This window comes from Adiantum capillus-veneris, chromosome 28 (assembly GCF_014529385.1).
Source record: "Adiantum capillus-veneris isolate H3 chromosome 28, ASM1452938v2, whole genome shotgun sequence".
In the NCBI taxonomy this organism is placed as follows: Eukaryota; Viridiplantae; Streptophyta; class Polypodiopsida; order Polypodiales; family Pteridaceae; genus Adiantum; species Adiantum capillus-veneris.
In genome coordinates, this window is record NC_140958.1 from 118,289,193 (window position 1) to 118,305,129 (window position 15,937).

The 15,937-nt window shown below is 48.4% G+C and overlaps 1 protein-coding gene across 4 annotated transcripts in view; it reads right to left on the reverse strand.

Annotated features, from left to right (window-relative positions):
- Positions 1-14,912, reverse strand: part of TRP1 (tryptophan biosynthesis 1) — a 149,966-nt gene extending 135,054 nt beyond the window's left edge. For 2 of the 4 annotated variants that reach the window (XM_086504009.1, XM_086504007.1), the window contains exon 1: positions 14,756-14,912. The gene's annotated coding sequence lies outside the window, so the exon portion shown is untranslated. The remainder of the gene's footprint in view (positions 1-14,755) is intronic. The other 2 variants (XM_086504010.1, XM_086504008.1) reach the window with 1 other exon arrangement.
- Positions 14,913-15,937: the final 1,025 nt, after the last annotated feature.

A 15,937-nucleotide genomic window follows, 5' to 3' on the forward strand; every position in this document is an offset into this window, starting at 1 on the left:
AGATCGGGAGACATACTGGTGTTCCCAGCGAGGAGCGAGTCTGCAGAGCCTGCACAGAGGAGGTGGAGAGTGAGGAGCACTTTGTATGTAGATGCAGAGCATACACTGAGATCAGAGGCAGGTATGAGGCCTTATTCAGAGGACAGCCCACTCTCCGAGAGATCATGGACTCTCAAGATCAGAGACAGCTCGGACGTTTCTTACTAGAGATACAGAGCCATCGGGACACACTACTACAGCCACACACAGCTACACAGACAGAGGGGAGACAGTCGCAGCTCACAGACTTCTTTCAGAGGATTGCCGCCCCTCCCTCACCAGACACTCAGAGGGGAGTGACACTCCCACAGGCGGAGGTGAGCCGAGCTAGACGACGACCACGAGTCACAGGCTACAGGGGCGCGAGCTCCCACCACCGACAGATCGAGGAGATCCGAGCCCGGGAGCGCCGTGCCACTGAGGAGCGAGTGGCTCAGATGAGGGCCGACCCGACAGCTTTCATCCGGGTAGCCTTGGCACCAGACCCGCCCATGTACCACATCTTACATCCCCCCATTAGTACAGGATGGAGCTAGATAGCTTGATGCATTCTCATGATTGTACTACCTTGAGCATATAGACATGCATATACCCCTAGAGATAGAGCTCCATCCCTCCTCAGATACTCCACTACCTACATTCAGTTCAGTTTTGTATCAGTTTTGTTTCATTTGTCTTTCCGATAGACGGATGACATACACACCATGTACATTTGATTTGTCTCATAGGCCGATTTCGGCCTGACATAGACGTTAAAAATCTTTCTTTCTTTCTTTCTTTCTCTCTCTCACACACACACACACACAAATAAATCAACTCTCTCTCACACACACACACAAACACGCGCGTACACACACAGAGGCACGTGTAACTACTTGGCTGCCTTGAATCGAAGAGCTGCGATTGCTGGTTACGGCTGCTTGCTTCTCTATGAGACGATGACAACAACGGCGTGCGTTTTTAACTTTTTTGGCCTGCCCAAAGGGCTAAGGCCATAGTGATGTGTTCCCTTTTTGTTAGTGAGAAAGAGAAGATTTTTTTTTTTAAATGTTTAATTTTATGATTAGTTGTTAGGGTTGGAAAAATTGTGATTGGCTTCTAGAGTTCGTGGGCGATCATTGCATGGACTGAGCTGTAAACGGAATGATTTTCGGAGGTTTTCTTCTAACATGCCTTTTTTTGGGATTGGCAGGTAAGCTCGAGGATCGAGAGACATGGCGAATCGACGATTCGGCACATATCAATATAGACACTCTCTCTCTCTCTCTCTCTCTCTCTCTCTCTCTCTCTCTCTCTCTCTCTCTCTCTCTCTCTCTCTCTCTCTCTCTCTCTCTCTTTTTGGAAAAATCAGGGCTATATATTACTGAGTACAATATAATCCCCAGCGGATGCCAAAATAGCCTATCACGTGGGGTGTACAATCTGAATGGAAGGGTGAGAGCCACTATAGTGACAACTCGACTAGAACAATCTCATGGTGGTCTGTGTGATGAGTGAAGGAGAAACCACTGAGGGGGGGCATAATGCCATGTAATCTGGCCACCTGTAAGTGTGAAGAAGAGTGGTGATCTGGCCCAACGCCGAAGGAGGCAAATCGACGAGCCTCGGCTGCTCTAGAGGTACCTGAGGAAGAATCCCACTGCCAAATGAGGGTGTGAATGATGTCCAGCCAAATGGCCATGAGGGTATCCTGAAGGAGCTGTGGTGCTGCATCAAGAATGTGAAGACAACGAGCTCTCCAAATATTCCATAGTGTAATGCTAGTGATGACTGAAAAAACTTCATCACGGGTCTGAGGATCCCCCTGCCAAGCGATCTGTGGTAACATAGCCAAAGTCCCTCGCCGATAACCAGTCGAGGTAAGCATAAGAGCTGGATCTGTGTCTGAGCCCTCGTAGAAAAGATGCGGCCCGGGCATCGGCATCAACCATGAGGCAGATCCCCAAGTGAGAAATCCATGCTGAGCACCGGCTCTGCTAAGTAAAAAGCAAATTGCTAGCCACACGATATGGGAAGAGGAGCATGACCAAAGACAGTGTGCAGGGGACTCGGGTAGTCGCAGAGGACATCGAGTACATAACGGATCATGACCCATAGTAGCTAGCCAAGTCCCAACTGGAAGTCCTGCATGTGCAATCATCCACATGCAAAAAGAAATACGACGAGCCGCATGTAAATCCCAGATGGCTGACCAAAACTGCTGTAGATAGGCATGGGAGAGACCTGAATGTAACCAGAAACGCATACGAGTGGGCTGCTCTGGGTGTTGTCTCATCAATGCTAATCTTCCAATTCTGACAGTGTACTCAAAGAATGATACAGGTGCACCAGTGGGGTTAGAGTGAGGCCAATGCCACTCTCTTGGGTCCCAATAAAGCTGAGATAGTGCACGACCCTCCCACACCCAAAGCCTCCAAAGGGCGGCATCAGCGGAAGCGAAACGGGGGTCAACACAACGACGCTTCCCACGGGAGCCTACTACTCGTATGGCCTCCCATCGAGCGCCTGGGTAGACAAGGTGCGGAGAGGTGGTAGCATATGTCAATCTAACATGAATCCCTTGAGAGTAGTCTGTAGCAACTATGAACAGCATGGTGTCTAAACGAACTAATAAGAGAGTGCTCTGAGCAAAGAGACCTTCCCAGCCACTATGGAGAGGCATCTGAACCGTGCCTCGCATGACTGCATCCCACTGTGAAGGAACGGCGGAGTCAATCTCAAGCAGTCTGTCTGTCACTCCGCGACCAATGTCATAATGTTCTGCCACAAAATCTGCATCCAGCATACGTGTCTCATGAAACAACCGCATAGAGGCAGCAGGGCCAGTGTCCCAAGCAGCCCAATCAATGTGAGTCCTCTCTCCAAGCTGACGGGGTGGATTAACCGAAGAATCAAGAACTGCATCATTCCAAATGAGAGGTTGGCGCTCAATCTCCTCACGACATGAGGGAGGTGAGCGTATGATAGCCCTTCGCATGGAGACCCAAATCTGAAGGAGTGATCGGATGAAGGGTGAGAGAGTGCTGGTGAACAAGGGGGCATCCGTAAAGAGAAAACGATACCCTGTATGCCAAGCATGGCCATCTCTAGTGCCGCAGCACGGAGTCGCTGTGGAAAGAGCGGCCTGAAGAAGCATCTTCCAAGGTTCTTGGCCGGGAAAAAGACCCCGAACAATAAGCTTGGTAAGAAAGGCGCGGCTCTGTAATTTTGGATCAATAATGCCAAGGCCACCCTCTGATCGAGGGCAAATAATCGTGGACCAGCGAACTCGGGCACGAGTATCAGTACTCCCATCTTTGCCACTCCAAAAAAAGTTCCGCACGAGTCTGCGGAGCTGAGCTATCACTCCAGAATGTAGCATCCAACAGATACAGATATGCTGCTAAAGGGCATCCCTAACGGACAGATCGAGAGAGCTGAAAACTGCGACTGACATGACCACCAATAGTAATAGCACTGTTGACAGTCCTGAAGAGAGCGGATATGCCTGAGATCCATCTCGAAGGAAAACCCATCCTGGCTAATGATCCTTCTAGAAACTCCCACTCAACACGATCGTATGCTTTCTCGAAGTCAAGGATAAAAAAAGCGAGAGGTTCAGAAGATGTTCTGGCCCACTCTACTGCCTCATAAAAAGTGAAGATATTATCCAGTATGCATCTATCCATGACAAAGTCTGTCTAAGAAGTGTGAATAATATCTGGTAAGAACGGTCGCAAGCGATGGCTGATCAGTAACGCTAATATCTTATAGACCGAAGGGAGTAGGGTAATAGGTCTCCACTGGCGAAGCTGAGTGGTGTCACCCCCTTTCGGAATAAGAGATATGAGACCTGAACAAAGATCCGGATGCATATAACCTGATGCAAAGATATCCTGACAACCACGAAGCAGTGGTGTACGCAATACATCCCAATAGGTCAAAAAGAAAGCTCTAGTGAGGCCATCCTCGCCTGGACAGGAAGATGGATCTAGACTCTCGATAGCAGCATGAAGCTCTGCAAGTGTGAATGGGGCCAACAAGATCTCTGCCATAGTGTCTGTACAACGACGTTGGGTGTGATGCCAGATCTGCTCACGGGCAAGTAAAACCTCAGTAGTGCATACATCAGCAATGAACAATGCCTCAAAATAATCTGCAGACATATCAAGAATAACATCAGGATGCATATGAAGTGTTCCTTGAGCATCGCACAAAGTCCTGAGGGTGGTGCCAGGAGGGCGCTCTTTATGCGCAGTGAAGAAGTCCTTATTCATTCGATCAGCTTTAGCTATCCAATGAGATACCGAAGCATGATGAGTGAACTCAGACCTAGCCTCCTGTATGCGACGAATTTCCTGTGTGAGCTCTGTCTGTCTAGCAGCGAGATAAGCATCCCGAGGCCACTCCTCAAGCAAGCGCTGAGTGGAACCAAGAGGAATGTGGAGGTCAGACTCGCGTACTCTCAACTGACGATGAATACTAGCAGTCTGATCACGGCAGTAAATACTAGACTGAGTAATGCAATGTGCAAGGAACTCTCCAGGGGGACCACAATAAGAATCACCTATGGACCACAAGTCACGAATCTGCTGCTGCAAGACTTCGGTGGTGAGAACACTGTCAGGGATGCGGCAGCCTCGTCTCTGTGCAGCGGATCTAGTGAAAGAGAGAAACAATGAGATGGGAAAATGATCTAAGAGGCTTGTCCTTAGCCAAATAGTAGTAAATCCACCTAGAGCTGCTGCCCAAGGGCCAATGTAAAAACAATCAAGTCGCTCTAATAGTCTTCCCTGCTGTCTCTGAAACCCCCACGAGTAATAAAGTGTAGCAGGGTGGTGACCAAAAGAGGGTATGTGCCAAGCGTCAACACCTTGAATAGCTAGAAGAAAGCGATCCCAAGCTGGCTGCTCATCTGGAGAAATGGATGATAGAACTGGAGGAGTGAGCGATCGCCAATCAGAGTCGCTCTCGACGTTGTTGAAGTCGCCTCCAACAACCCAAGAGTCCACAGCAAGTAGAGCAGCAACCAAAGAGGACCAAAAAGTAGCTCTCTCCCGAGTAGTAGTGGGTGCATATACTGACATAAAACCAATGGTAGAGTCCCGAATCCGAATAGAAACATAGACTGCTCTGCCAGCGACAAGGGTGCCATGTTGCTGAACTGATGCTAAGTATCGTGGCCCCACTGAAATGCATACACCGCAACTCTATCCATGAATGCCTAGAGCAGGCTCCCAAAAAGTGTGAGCCCCCGAGGGCATGAGATTACCAAAGGGAGAGGCAATCTTATGCTCCTGTACTAGTAATATATCCACAGTGCCTACTACATGAGCATGTAAATCTCTGCGAAGTAAAAGCTTACGTGAACCTCTTACCCGAGAAGTCTATAAACCATTAGTATTCCAAGAAACTACATGTAAATCCATAGTCTGCATGGAAGAATTGGTAAAGCATCTGACTAATTGCGCATCTTCTTGGAGGCAGCTGGGCCATCCAAGGGATGAGTTTCTGGCGGGAGGAAAGCAACACGCAAGCCTTCTCTAAAATATGGCGTCTCATTGCACCAATTGCGAACCTCAGTTTGTTTACATTGCATGACCGATGCTGCAGCTTTGACACCCCAAATGCACATAGACATAGGAAGCACCACATCTGAGGATACATGAATGATCATAGGCAATGAATAGCAAGCATAAACATCACTCCATTCCATTGCACCAATACAGGAAGGGAAGTGTGGAGACAATACATCTGGAGCGGAAGTAGACAACAATAAATTAAGCTGAGCCATAGTTTGTGCATGCACAAAATGCAGAACCTGATCCTCGGACCATTCCTGAGCTGCATGGAATGGAAGGAAAAAGGAATAGGTAGGCTGAGAGCGACTGCCTATTAAAGAGGGAACACAACCTGGCTTGTGGTGCATAATGTAGAGCTGCACTCGCAATGGTCCTTCTGAGTCACCGCACATTTCAGCTCGATGAGTGCCCCATGAAAGAGGGCAAGAGCTGAGAAAACTGCGTGGGACGTAAGTATGAGCGGCTGAGGGAGGGGGTGGACCAGAAGGTGGAGGGGGGGGAGTAAGGGCAAGAGGGAGGGGAGGAAAAGGGAGAGGAAGCAACGGTGAATGATCCATCTACATGGGAATAGGGATCTCGGGAATAGGGGAAGGAGCAGGCAGGGGAATGGCAAGTGATGGAGGAGCTGGTAGCAGAGGTAAGTGATCCTGGGCTGAAGAAGAAGAATGGCGAGGAGAAGCTGGGGGTAAGGGAGTGGCGGAAACTTGTGAGGGAGCAGGAGAGTTAACACTGGGGGTTGCTTGTGGGGTGGGTTGCTGACGAGGACGGAAGGAATGGTTACGACCTACTGTCTGCCATGCAGTCTCAGTAGGAACTGAAGCAGAGGGAGGAACATGGAGGGTTCAAGCTCTGGGAGCACCCTTAGGCTGCTGAGGTGCTCGAGTAGTAGTAGTAGTAGGAACCGGCTGTGGATGCTGACCACGTGGCTGAGTGTGGGTGCCTCGAGTTGGCTGTTGTTGGCGTCGATGGCGTGGCTGAGTGGGGCAATCGCGCGCCAAGTGTCCCATCTCGTGACAACGTAAACACTGTCCTGGGCGTCCAGTGACTACCATTCGGCAGGGGTAGTCTCGATCACGCACAGCCACAGTAACTGTATCTGGTAATGAAGTATCCCCAAACACCAGGACCTGAATGCGAGGTGGACCAGAGGAGAAGATGCAGGATCCTGGAACTACTGTGCCAAAATGAGCAGCAATCATCTGAAGGAGATGCTCATCAATAAAATGGAGAGGCATATCCGGGAAGGAAAGCGTCAGAGGGAATCTGGGAATAAGATGCCGGCTGTCAAACTCCTCAGTAGTGAACTCTGGATACCACCTCGTCAAGTATATCATTCTGCGATCAGAGAGTATCGGAGAGCGAGCCAGGAGAGCTGAGGCAGTGGCGGGATCTAAAAGACGTACCATGAATATGCCTCTACCAAGTAATGTAAGTTCCGAGACCCATCCCTGAGTAGTGCCCAGTGCAGTCTGACACCAATCACGTATAGAAGAGCGAGGTGGAGACTGTCCAATCATCCGGCCAACCAAGGCATGCTGTGCCAAGTGTTGAATTTTGGAGTCAATGCGTGTCAACAGGTCACCAGTACAATCCACGCGACAGGCAAGTGGTGATGGAGCGCCGTGTGTGGCACTCAAGACCGGCAAAGCCGCCATGAAGAATGGGCGAGACTGGCAAACGGGAAAAGCAAGACCCAATAGTGAAGCTTGAACTCTTTCACGCTCTCTCTCTTTCTCTCCTTCCCTTGCAGGTAGCAGAACGATGCACACGGTGAAGGTTTGAAACAGGTGGGGTTGGCGGACTGTTAGGGTTTCGGAGAATTAGGGTTTTTCAGGGAATTAGGGTTTCAAGAAATTAGGGTTTCCAGGAAATTAGGGTTTTGCAGGCAGAAGAGCGCGAGGAGGAACGCGTGGGGCTGCAGGCAGCATAGCGCGAGGAGGTGACGGGCTGCAGGCAGGCTGACGCCGTGACTGCAGGTTGCAGGGATGGGGGTACGCGGCAACAGCAGGATGCAGGCAGGGGGGTGCGGCTGCAGGTGCGCGTGGAGGGTTGCTCTCTCTCTCTCTCTCTCTCTCTCTCTCTCTCTCTCTCTCTCTCTCTCTCTCTCTCTCTCTCTCTCTCTCTCTCTCTCTCTCTCTCCTGTGCAATGGGCCAATGACATGATGGAACCTCAAGGCAATCGCTTTGTGCCTCCACCGCGAGGTTGGCACTCATAGCTTAACCTCATAGTAGCAGCAACAGTAGAAGCAAAAGAAGGAAACGATGCCTCCACCGCGAGGCTCGCACTCATAGCTTACCCTCATGCAGCAGCAACAGTAGAAGCAAAAGAAAAAAACGATGCCTCCACCGCGAGGCTCGCACTCATAGCTTACCCTCACAGCAGCAGCAACAGTAGAAGCAGAAGGAGGAAACGAGGAGATGGCAGAGAATAAGAGTTACAAAGCATGCTTACCGGCAGGAGCAACAGGAGACGTGCTACTACAGGGGCAGTGTGTGTCAAAGGGCTTTGGATTTCTCCATCAGCAACCTCTGAGTTGCCATTCCTTCTTCATTCAACTCCTGTAACCTGTCCAAAACCTCAACTTGGGTAGCAGCAAGCTCTCCGGGAGTTGCATGGCATCATAGTACTCGTAGTCAACACAGCGATTGATCTTGGGCAGCCGATGTGTAAGAGCCCTTACTTGTAGTTCACCACCAATCCTTTAGTCATACTAACTAGAGTGCAACGTTAGCCTGCATGACTGCAAGGGCACTATTGTAATTACTATTTTCTTCTCATCGAAGCATTGAACATGATGAGAGTGCTATAGTCAAGGGTTGTTCAAAAAGTTCAAGATACAATGCCTGGCATTGTCTTGATCAATATGTATGCCAATTGTGGTGTGCTTGAGAAAGCACGAAAACTACTTGAGAAGCTTCCTCTCCGGAATATCGTCTCTTGGAAATTTGGAATGCACTGATTGAGGGATATGCCCAACAACGGCCGAGCCAGCAAGCTCTGGACTGTTTTCAACAGGTGCAAAGAGAAGGCCTCCCTCCAAATGCAACCACATAAGCGTGCATCTTGAAAGCACACCAGACGCTGGTTTAGGCTTAATAGTTCACTCTGATATTGTTAGTAAGAGACCGTTGCAAAAAACTGCCATGCTTGGCAATGCCTTGGTCGATATGTATGCCAGATGTGATGCCCTGTGCGGGATGTCGTCTTTTGGAACGCACTGATTGCAGGATATGCCCAACAACGGCCGGGTCAGCAAGCTCTGGACTGTTTTCAGCATGTGCAAAGCGAAGGCCTTGTCCAGACGATGTCACCTACGTGTGCATCTTGCAGGCATGTCACTCTATGCAAATTGCTCTCGAAAAGAGATGGCGTGCTCGGCGCTGCCTTGGTCAATATGTATGACAAATGTGGGACACTTCAGCAAGGGTTGTTTATAAAACTTGTCGTGCTTGGGAATGCCTTGGTCGATACATGAATGTGGTGCACTTCAGAAAGCACAAAATGAGCTTGAGGAGCTTATTGCCCCAGTGCATTGATTGCGGGATAAGCGCATCAGGAGCTGGGCCAGAAATCTCTTGGTTGTTTTGAATGGATCCGAAGCGAGGGCCTCTCTCTAGAAGCAATCACATATGCGTGCATCTTGAAGCCATGTGTGTGTACGCAAGATGCCGATATGGGCTTAAAATTTCGCTTTGATATTGTTAGTGGCAGAAACCTGCTCGGCCTGCCAATGCCTTGGTTGATATGTACGCCAAATGTGGTGCTCCTGTGCGGGATGTCGTCTTTTGGAATGCACTAATCGCAGGATATGCCCGACAACAGCCGGGCCAGGAAGCGATGCATTGTTTTCAACAGGTGCGAAGCGAGGGCCTTTCTCCAGATGATATCACCTACGTATGCATCTTGCAGGCATGTGGCTCGATGCAAAATGCTTTGTAAAAGAGATGGCATGCTTGGCACCACCTTCGTTGATACGTACGCAAAATGTGGGACACTTCAGCTAGGGCTTTTTCAAAAAGTTGTAGTGCTTGGCAATGCCTTGGTTGATATGTATGCTGAATGTAGTGCACTTCAGAAAGCACAAAACGTGCTTACAGAGCTTCTACTCCCGAATGCCATCCCCTGCAGTGCATTGATTGCGGGAATATACGCCAACTATGGGGCACTTCAGATACGGCTTGAGAAAGCACGAAAACTACTTGAGAAGCTTCCTATCCGGAATGTCGTCTCTTGGAGTGCACTGATTGAGGGATATGCCCAACAACGGCCGAGCCAGCAAGCTCTGGACTGTTTTCAGTAGGTGCAAAGAGAAGGCCTCCCTCTAGATGCAACCACATAAGCGTGCATCTTGAAATCACACAAGACGCTGGTTTGGGCTTAAAAGTTCACTCTGATATTGTTAGTAAGAGGCCGTTGCAAAAAACTGCCATGCTTGGCAATGCCTTAGTCGATATGTATGCCAGATGTGGTGCTCTTGTGCGGGATATCGTCTTTTGGAACGCACTGACTGCAGGATATGCCCAACAACGGCCAGCAAGCTCTGGACTGTTTTCAGCATGTGCAAAGCGAAGGCCTTTGTCTAGACGCTGTCACCTACGTGTGCATCTTGCAGGCATGTCACTCTATGCAAATAGAGATGGCGTGCTTGGCACTGCCTTGGTCAATATGTATGGCAAATGTGGGACACTTCAGCAAGGGTTGTTTATAAAACTTGTCGTGCTTGGGAATGCCTTGGTCGATACGTGAGTGTGGTGCACTTCAGAAAGCACAAAATGAGCTTGAGGAGCTTATTGCCCCAGTGCATTGATTACGCGATAAGCGCATAGGAGCTGGGCCAGAAATCTCTTGGCTGTTTTCAATGGATCCGAAGCGAGGGCCTCTCTCCAGAAGCAATCACATATGCGTGCATCTTGAAGCCATGTGTGTGTACGCAAGATGCCGATATGGGCTTAAATTTTGCTTTGATATTGTTAGTGGCAGAAACCTGCTGGGCCTGCCAATGCCTTGGTTGATATGTACAACAAATGTGGTGCTCCTGTGGGGGATGTCGTCTTTTGGAATGCACTAATCGCAGGATATGCCCGCCGACAACAGCCGGGCCAGGAAGCTATGCATTGTTTTGAACAGGTGCGAAGCGAGGGCCTTTCTCCAGATGCTATCACCTACATATGCATCTTGTTGGCATGTGGCTCGATGCAAGATGCTCTGTAAAAGAGATGGCATGCTTGGCACCGCCTTCATTGATGCGTACGCAAAATGTGGGACACTTCAGCTAGGGCTTTTTCAAAAAGTTGTAGTGCTTGGCAATGCCTTGGTTGATAAGTATGTTGAATGTAGTGCACTTCAGAAAGCACAAAACGTGCTTGCAGAGCTTCTGCTCCCGAATGCCGTCTCCTGCAGTGCATTGAGTGCGGGAATATACGCCAACTATGGGGCACTTCAGACACGGCTTGAGAAAGCACGAAAACTACTTGAGCAGCTTCCTGTCCGGAATGTCGTCTGTTGGATTGCACTGATTGAGGGATATGCCCAACAACGGCCAAGCCGGCAAGCTCTGGACTGTTTTCAGCAGGTGCAAAGATAAGGCCTCCCTCCAGATGCAACCACATAATCGTGCATCTTGAAAGCACACAAGACGCTGGTTTGGGCTTAAAAGTTCACTCTGATATTGTTAGTAAGAGGCCGTTGCAAAAAACTGCCATGCTTGGCAATGCCTTGGTCGATATGTATGCCAGATGTGGTGCTCCTGTGCGGGATATCGTCTTCCCGAACGCGCTGACTACAGGATATGCCCAACAACGGCCGGGCCAGCAAGCTTTGGACTGTTTATAATACCACAAAGGCAGTGCGTCTACCGGATGCTCAACGTACTACTCCGATGCAAGCTGGCAGACGCCATCCTCTCCTGCTGCATATCGTGCGTCAAGCAGCAGTAGCAAGAGCATCTGTTGGGCCTCCGCCAGCTAAAGTAGCTCGTATTCATCGCGACAATCTTATTGTTGCGCCTAAACCTAAATCCGAGAGAGAGATCATGATGGGTTATAATGCTCAGCAACAGTACGAGCTGGCGGCCATGCAGATCAGGACTCCCTTGGTTGTAACCAAAGAAGCGCAGGAATGGCCGCCCTTGGAGACAGCATGTAGCAGTATTGACAGTACGAGGTTGTCCATGGTCACCATATCCAATTTGGAGATAATAGGATCTCTTGGCGAGGGAGGCTATGGGCAAGTATTCAAAGTCAGAAGGAATCATCAAAGTAACAACAGCGGGCGGCGAGTTAGAGCTGCGACCTTGCGGGGCAGAGCATATCATGGCCTGCAAGACCTTGGTCAAAGAGCTTTCTGCTCATGAAATGCACCGCAAGCACCATCTTCGGCTGGCTAGGGTAGAGATCCGCATCATGCGGCGCCTATCCACTCAAGCGGTCGCAGTAGTAATGCCGATAGTGAGACTGCGTAGGGTGCATCTAACATATGGCGATGGGAGGCCCTGCGTAGCGATGGATTTGTGCAAAGGTGGAACGCCACTTGACATGATGAATGGGAGGAGGAGGCAGGGGCTCTACATGACGTGCCATGAGGGGGCGCTGGTGGTGAAGGCCATGGTCACCGCTCTAAGGTTCTCCACGAGGAGAACGGAGTGTTGCATCTGGATGTGAAGCCAGATATCATTCTGCTGCAGAGGAGAGGGAGGCCGGAGACGGCTAAGCTGGCAGACTTTGGGCAAAGCGTTATTTGATTGCAAGGTATGCCCAACATTGCAGCGGCATGCAACGTGTTGATTGCAGGATATGCCTAGCAAGGGTTGTTTATAAAACTTGTCGTGTTTGGGAATGCCTTGGTCGATATGTATGTTGAATGTGGTGCACTTTAGAAATCACAAAACGAGCTTGCGGAGCTTCTTGCCCAGTGCATTGATTGCACATTAGGAGCCGGTCCAGAAATCTCTCAGCTGTTTTCAGAGGATCCAAAGCGAGGGCCTCTCTCCAGAAGCAATCACTTACGTGTGTATCTTGCAGCCATGTGTGAACGCAAGATGCCGATATGGGCTTAAAATTTCGCTCTGATATTGTTAGTCAAGGGTCTTGCTATAAAACATCTATAGAATACAGCGTCGTATGAAAAATGACATCAAGCAACTAGCAGTAAAGAAAAGAAGACCGCCACAAAGATATTATTATGTTTATAAGAGGACACGAAGCTAAGTGCATCAATTAATATGATATATATGTGTTATCTTGATGGCTCAGCTAATGTTTCCAAAATCGAGAAGCTATTTTTTTCTGCGCTTGACCCATCAGGTCAAAGGGTTGTAGTTGTGAATGGTGACAGATCATTGTGCCTAGAACCTCTTTAGACAATATACACAATCCTATTCTTTTGTGTGGTTGTTCAACCATGCACTTATATCTCTGTAATATGGGATTGTTCTTCTTGATATTGAAAGCTAAGACATCTGATACGGATGAGGTGGATAGTTCATGAGTTGTAGAGTATAGACTAGCGTTACTTGACTAAGATATCAGTGGGTTATCTAGCAAAAGCCTCCACTCCAATAATCCTTGTGTTATTGCATGTGTAGTTTTTATCACATTGATCGATACGTCTATAATGCTAAGCAATTGTGTATGTAGTTGTCGTGCAGACAGAATTCGTTTTATGTAGTTAGGTGCATGGATGACAACATATCTTAGATGGTAATTAGATTTTTTACAAGAAGTACAGGTCGTCCATGAGTATTTGACTTCTGCGTGTTCCAAAGCACCCAACAATAGTAGAGAAGTGAGCGTAACAGGAGTGTCTACTTCATTTATCTAACGACCTTGTTTGTCGCTATATGTGAGGTATGTGGCTGCGCAAGAGGGACATATTTCTAGATTGTGAGCAAGAATGTCACATTGCATGCTCCAATATTTATGCAGTGCAATCCAAATACATCGTTCGCATACCACATCATTCGGTCACCGCGGACTGGCATTTTGACGGTGAGGCACAAATTAGAAGGGATTTGAGGTAGTGCAATCTTCTTCAGATTTGAAGTGGCAATGTTATCGCCATCGACGTTATTGTTGTTTGCCGCTTGTCATTGCTATCATTCTTCTCTTGTGGGCACCTTGATCTGATGCATGCAACCACACGTGCTTGCAATCTCAAGCGCATACTCTCACCCCGCTTACAACCTACCCCACCAAACCCTCGGCCACAACCTTCCCACATGCTGTGACACATGCTCAACCACACCGTGACCACAACCTCAAATGTGACATACCATATCTCTCTCCCTTTTGGGTTTACTCCATGCCATACGCTTGACCCATAATTAGTTCACGACCTTACTCCCTCCTACTAAGTTGTTGTCGCCTCAGTACCTGCCGGCCTTGCGACATCACCTTTACAAGATAGTGCTCTCTCTACACGATGATGTATGGTTGTTCGCCGATCCTCACCCACCCTTGCTCTCTCACACAGGTGTTGAAATCTACTGTCAAGCTGTATGGCTGTGAAGCTTGATCCCACAATCATGCTCGATCCTTTTCTCGAGCTTCTAGTCCTACGCAGTATGGCTTCTCGGATGATCACAACAGGCTCTACAGCTCCTCTTTTTATTATGCGCGATGGCTCCCTCTGGTGCGCTTGCAACTACCTCCGCTCTCCCCTATCGCTTCGAGGTCCCCCTTTTGCATTCAGCCTTCTACTCTCCCTTCCATACCTTTTCGATCTATCCCTCTCATGCTCGGATGGTCGTATTGCTTGCGCACACCCTCTGCCCTGTACATGGTGCCATAGCCTCCTGATAATATGGACAGTTCCTTCCTCGCCCCCCTTCTCTTTCAACTTTCATGGGACCTCTGCTCCTACATCGTGCCCATCTGCTTGTTTTGGGCCATGTCATCATTCTCGCCCCAGTCCACGTACACTTGCCTTGGCACCTACCTGCCCCATTCTTTTAGCTGCTATGACACTCAAAGCCACTCGGATGCAACCTGATCTCCCTACCAGCCGCCACTGCATCATTAGCGTGCCATCTTCGTCATCAGGGAGCACTGCAGGTTTGCCTCCAAATACACACATGTGGTTAAGTGTTATCTCTCTCTCTCTCTCTCTCTCTCTCTCTCTCTCTCTCTCTCTCTCTCTCTGTGTGGCAGAGACAAACCTGTGAACTGCTGCCTCTGCGAACCTGCGAACCTGCTTTTGTTTACCTGCGAACCTGCAATACTGTATTTTTTTTAATTTTCACGGCGGAGATTTTCAGCCACGTGGGTTAATGAGAGCTCAGCATTGAGATTTAGTCTCCTACGCTAACGAAGTAACCACATATAGAGTAAGAGCGTTATGGGGTCATTGTATATGTTCAGGGGGTTTTTCACCTCAGTTTCTCCTGTTTGGATATGGCCTATGGCTTGTAATAACAGCTTTCAGCTGTGTTTTGATGTATTTCGATACAATTTTAATTATTGGGAACTAGTCGAACACTTGAGCGAGAGAGAGAGAGAGAGAGAGAGAGAGAGAGAGAGAGAGAGAGAACGTTGGACTGTGCAACATTGTACAATAGAGAGAGAGAGAGAGAGAGAGAGAGAGAGAGAGTTGTGGCTTTCTATTAGAGGCCCATTTTTCAAATTGAGCTCCTGTTTAATTTGTAGGGAATCATCCAAACATCAATCGATGTGTTATGTTGCTTTTATCATGTCACCAAATCCTTGGTTTGATAGTACATAGAGGATAGTTTTTGCAAAAGAGAAACATTTAAGCTCTGTGTAAATATTTTCGACAAGATATTATCACTTGTATTTTTTATCGAAGGACAAGCTACCCACGTGGCTCATCGTGATTGGAGCTAATTTAAGCACTTGAAAGCAAACGCAGACTCAAAACGCGCAACGCTTAGGCTTCATAATGATCGTTGCATGTTTTGAGTCTGCGTTTGCTTTCAAGTGCTTAAATTAGCTCCAATCACGATGAAGCCTAATCGCTTTGCGTTTTGAGTCTGTGTTTGCTTTCAAGTGCTTAAATTAGCTCCAATCACGATGGTAGCTTGTCCTTCTAGTTTGCAGTGTAAGCATCTTACACCCAAAAGGGTAAAGAGCAATCATGAGACATTCCTTCCCCATGTTCACCTTTTAAGAGCAAATCTCCATAATATCTTCAAATAAATAATAATAATAATAATGATCTTCACTAGTAGCCTTGAAGCCCAGGATAATAAATAAGAGAACGTGTGAAATGTAGTGGCCTTAATTAAAAAGATATTCAAGAGAGAGGGTCTGAAACGTCCTCTATTGGTGTGCAGCCAAATAAAGACATACGAGCACTAGAGAGAGAGCGCTAGAGAGAGAAA